Source organism: Triticum urartu, chromosome 7, assembly GCF_003073215.2.
Source record: "Triticum urartu cultivar G1812 chromosome 7, Tu2.1, whole genome shotgun sequence".
Taxonomy (NCBI): Eukaryota; Viridiplantae; Streptophyta; class Magnoliopsida; order Poales; family Poaceae; genus Triticum; species Triticum urartu.
Window position 1 is genome coordinate 423,838,497 of NC_053028.1, and position 6,000 is coordinate 423,844,496.

Genomic DNA, 6,000 nt, shown 5'->3' on the forward strand with positions numbered 1-6,000 from the left:
CGATCCTTTGAGATTGCAACCTTACCTAGACCCAATACCTTGCTTTTGCCTTTGTCATCGTAGGTGATATGCTTCAGATGTGATGGAGATAAAGAGGTGTCCATCAATAAGCTCCTGTCACCAGTCATGTGATTTGTACATCCACTATCGAGGACCCACTCAGTGGCTTTGGGTTGATCATCCTGCAGATGAATTAGTGCAACTTACGAACTCATATACTTCACCAATGAAGAATATGGTATCAATTTCATCAGATCAATTTCATCAAGCAATAAACAGGTAAAGCAGAATGAGGACGTGAGAAATGAAAATTCATTTCTTCATGATTAGCTTGCGTCCTTTCAAGCATATTCAGGTCTGTAGCTAATTCTTCAGACGATTAAGTTAGTCTGGAGACCTGATCTACATAAGAGATTAGTTCTTTTTCTTCACCACCCACATCTGAAGGGGTGGCAAAGAGTTCATCATTCTGCGATCTCCATAAGAGAAAGTGGCATAAGATTAAGCAGAGAAATTCTTCGAGGACTTATGGACATAATGATTTGAAGAATAATGCACATATCCATAATCCTTAGATCTTCCCTGTGAAATAGTGGGTTAGCACGATGATGTTCATATGAGGACTTTGATCCTTTTGAGGAATTTGATCCATGAGAGGAGTTTGGTCCGTATGAGGACTTGGATCCATATGAAGAATTTGGTCCATATGAAGAATTTGATCTGGGGTTCCTATTCTTCACAGGTGGTGTCATGATGACATTCACCTGAAGATTTTCAAGGCACCTTTTGGGAACCCAGATTTTCTTCATAGGAGGACCGTTCCTGCAGTTAGTGCCAACATATCTAGCAAATACTTCACCATTCTGATTTTTGAACAGTTTATAGTTGGAGTCAATGACTCATCAGAAGAATATGAAGATTCACATGTAAAGCCAGATAAAGTAGATGGATCCACTGAAGGTCCCTTTGCAGCAACCCATGAGGTTTTGGGATACTGCTCAGGTTTCTAGTAGGTCCCATCAGCATTGAGTTTCCTCTCAAAGGCAATACCCTCTTTCCTAGGGTTCCTGTTGGGGATATGCTTTTTAAGCATGTCACAAAGAGCCTGATGCCCTTTGAGGCTTTTCTACATGCCTGTCATATGCAATTCCTTCAGCCCTGCATCATCAGTGATACTACCAATGTCCTCAGATGAGGAATTACTGATAGCAGAGGCAGTTGAGGAATTTGCAGGAATGGAAAGTATTTGAGCATTCAGGTGAAGAATTAGCAGTTTCACATTCAATGCACTTCAAAGATGGAGGAACAAATTCATCCTGAGTAACGCTGATATGTTGAGCAAGTAATGAATCACGCTCCTTCTGAAGATCTTCATAACTCACTCTTAGCTTCTCAAGATCTTGCTTTCCTTGAAGAAATTCATAAGAAAGCTTCTCATGATCAGATAAGAGTGTGTTATGATGACTTTGAAGGGTGTCAAACTTAGACTGAAGTCTCTGAAGACTATCAGCCAAAGCTTTCGACTGATCCATTTCTTCACCCAGCATATCATCGCTTTTATCCAACATGTATTGAACTTTTTCGAAAGCTCTTTGTTGTTTAGTGGCAAGGGAAGAAAGTTTGACATAATTGGGTCCAAATTCATCACTGGACTCAGATAAGTAGCATTTAGTTACCTTGGAACCTTTTGCCATAAGACATGGTGCAGAGGATGATGATTCTGGATCGAAGGTCATAGCTGTCGGTGTCAAAACTGGCGGATCTCGGGTAGGGGGTCCCGAACTGTGCGTCTAAGGCGGATGGTAATAGGAGGCAGGGAACATGATGTTTTACCCAGGTTCGGGCCCTCTTGATGGAGGTAAAACCCTACGTCCTGCTTGATTTATTCTTGATGATATGAGTATTACAAGAGTTGATCTACCACAAGATCGGAGAGGCTAAACCCTAGAAGCTAGCCTATGGTATGATTGTATGTTGTCCTACGGACTAAAACCCTCCGGTTTATTAAGGTCTCTCTCCTTGTCAGGAGGATCCTGGCCAAACTACGTCCGGCAGGATTGGGATGCGGATGACGAAGAAATTCGCCGCCCACCCACCACCCACTTAGTAGCCACTGTCGATGACTTGACCGACATGCTCGACTTGGACTCCGAAGACATCGACGGTATGGACGACGATGCGGGAGTCGAAGAGGAACCACTGGCCACAGGGCACTGGATAGCCACCTCATCATACGATATATACATGGTGGACACACCCGAAGAAGGCAATGGCGACGAGTCAACGGAGGATGACCCCTCCAAGAAGCAACCCAAGCGCCGGTGTCAGCGGCGCCAGTCTAAGTTCCGCCAAGGCAAAAGTGGTGATACCGGCACCGGAGATAATAGTACTCCGGAAAGTCCCGAAGACAACAACAATCCCCTCAAGCAAGATTTAGAGCAGGAGGATGGAGGAGCCAGCCCTCCTGAGAGAGCGGCAGATGGAGAGGCGGAGGATGATAATTACATGCCTCCCTCCGAAGACGAGGCAAGCCTCGATGATGATGAACCAGAGGATCCTGTCAAACAAGAGCGCTTCAAGCGCCGGCTTATAGCCACGGCAAATAGCCTTAAGAAAAAGCAGCAGCAGCTTCAAGCTGATCAAGATTTGCTAGCTGACGGATGGACTGAAGTCTTGGCGGCCGAGGAATATAAACTCGAACACCCCTCCAAGAGTTACCCAAAGTGCAGGTTGCTACCCCGACTGGAGGAGGAAGCACCGAAACCTACATCCCCGATGTATGACGCGGCTGATCGGCCACCTCATGGCCGCGACAGAGAGGCATTCCAGCCAAAAGCTCTGCCCGCACCCCGACGCCACTCAAATAATAAGGCATGGGGAAATACGCCAGACCTGCGAGACGTATTGGAGGACAAAGCAAAACATGCAAGATCGATCTACGGATCACGAGGGCGCGCCACTATACGAGACGATAATCGTCACGCCGGATACAGTAAAAGTAAGTCCGGTCGGGCCGAACACAACAGGCAAGACTCATTTGAGCTGCGTCGCGATATAGCCCAGTACAGAGGCGCCGCACACCCCTTATGCTTCACAGACGAAGTAATGCATCATCAAATCCCATAGGGTTTCAAACCCGTAATATAGAATCATACGACGGCACAACAGATCCTGTGGTATGGATCGAGGATTTCCTCCTGCATATCCATATGGCCCGCGGTGATGATCTACACGCCATTAAATACCTCCCACTCAAGCTCAAAGGACCAGCTCTTTATTGGCTCAATAGCTTGCTAGCAGAGTCCATTGGCTATTGGGAGGATCTGGAAGCCGCATTCCTCGACAAATTCCAGGGCACTTACGTGCGACCACCAGATGCCGATGACTTGAGCCACATAATTCAGCAGCCAAAGGAATCGGCCAGGCAATTTTGGACACGGTTCCTAACAAAGAAAAATCAAACCGTCGATTGTCCGGATGCAGAGGCCATAGCAGCTTTTAAGCACAACATTCGCGACGAATGGCTCGCCCGGCACCTTGGCCAGGAAAAGCCAAAATCTATGGGAGCCCTCACGACACTCATGGCCCGCTTCTGTGCGGGAGAGGATAGCTGGTTGGCTCGCAGCAATAACATATCAAAGAACCATGGTACTTCGGATACCAAGGACGGCAACGGTAGGTCATGTCGCAACAAACATAAGCGCCGCATTAATAGCGACAATACTGAGGATACGACAGTCAATGCCGGATTCAAAGGCTCTAAACCCGGTCAGCGGAAAAAGCCATTCAAAAGAAGCACTCCGGGCCCGTCCATTTTTGACCGTATACTCGATCGCTCGTGCCAAATACATGGCACCCCTGACAATCCAGCCAACCACACCAACAGATATTGTTGGGTGTTCAAGCAGGCCGGCAAGATAAATGCTGAAAACAAAGATAAGGGGCCACATAGCCATGACGAGGAGGAGCCCCGGCAGCCGAACACCGAAGGACAGAAGAGGTTCCCCCCACAAGTGTGGACGGTGAACATGATATACACAACCCACATCCCCAAGAGGGAGCGGAAGCGTGCGCTCAGGGACGTATATGCGTTGGAGCCGGTCGCCCCAAAGTTCAACCAATGGTATTCCTGCCCGATCACCTTCGACCGCAGGGACCACCCCACTAGTATCTGTCATGGCGGATTCACCGCATTGGTCTTAGACCCAATCATTGACGGATTTCACCTCATTCGAGTCCTTATGGATGGCGGCAGCAGCCTGAACCTGCTTTATCAGGACACAATGCCCAAAATGGGTATAGACCCCTCAAGGATCAAACCCACTAAAACGTCCTTTAAAGGTGTCATACCAGGTGTAGAGGCCCATTGCACAGGCTGAGTAACAATGGAAGTGACCTTCAGATCTCCGGATAACTTCGAAAGCGAAGAGTTAATCTTCGACATAGTCCCGTTCCGCAGTGGCTACCATGCACTGCTCGGGCGAACCTCATTCATGAGATTCAATGTGGTACCGCATTACGCATATCTCAAGCTCAAGATGCCAGGACCTCGGGGGGTCATCACAGTCAATGGAAACACAGAGCGCTCTCTTCGCACGGAGGAGCACAATGCGGCCCTCGCAGCAGAAGCGCAAAGCATCCTCCCAAGGCAATCCACTAGTTCGGCGATTAAGGACCCGGACACCTTCAAGCGTGCCCGGAGTAATCGGCAACATGACCGCCTGGCACGTTCCAAGCTTGCATAGCAATGTGGCCCCCACCCCAGTCCCAGCCAAATGGCGAAATCTGTGCCACACGTACATAATTAAGCATTCAAAATACCATGGGCACATGCGGGGAGGGGGGCACGACTGCGGCATGCTCCAAGTCACGGCTTAAACCGCACTAGGGGCTTCCCACTTTGTTATTTTTCTCTTTCAGGACTTTAATCTCTGGAGACACTGTCCGATAGCATGATTGCCGAACACATGATGTAGCAACCAAGGAGACAGAAAGCTACGTCACACCATGGAACTCCCAGGTGGATTACGATAACGAGTGAAATATTTGCTTTAATACTATTCCTCGGCTTGCCCTTGGAAGGGACATGTCAAACAGTCCTACTTTTTTATTATCACACTACTTGTATCATTCTGCTTTAAAGCACCTTTTTGAATAAACAATGCATAACATTAAGACTATTATTGCATTCTTACTTTCTATATATATGTTCATTCATGACATCTAGCACCTGTACACTGTAGTATGGCCAATACGCTAGGGGCTTAAGCATACCCCATAATACGGCATGAGAAGTCCGAACACTTTGACAGTGCGGCACCCCGAACTTATAGCATTATATGCATTAGCTCCGAATCATGTCTTGGGTCAATAGTTGGGTTTGCCCGGATCCCATGTTTTGGTACCTTACATTCCGCTATATCGACTAAGGTAGCACTGGGAGAACTACTGCGATTGTGCCTCGGTTCTGCTGGGCTAAGCACCTCAGTAGAGAAAGCTAAAACTGACTGTCATGATAAGGCGAGAGACTGGTCGCTGTTCGAGAGGTTTCAAGTCCCTAAAGACTTATGCCGCTTAGAGCGAGGAGTCAGCCCTGTCCGGCTTAAGGCGTGTATCGCGCCCCGAATTCAGCCTTCGCCAAAATTTAAAATTATAGAATTCTATGGCTAAGTGACAGTGATAACGCATTATAGTCCAATTGCCTTGTTCGTTGTGCTGAGCACCTCCCTTGAAGGACCCAACAATGGGAACAAGAGTGCTCAGGTTTATCCCGAACACCCCAGCACTCATGGCGTGGGGGCAGAAGCCGACGACTAGCCACCTCTCAGATTTGATAAACAGCCGAACATAAGGCAATATTTTAAATCCAAACAAGTGTTGCATAGCGCATATGAACAAGTGTTCATAATACAGGATTACACGAGCAAGTTTACTCAAATATTACATCTTTCGCACACTCATCCGCTACAAGACGAGCACCCTTCAGGATGCCCTCATAGT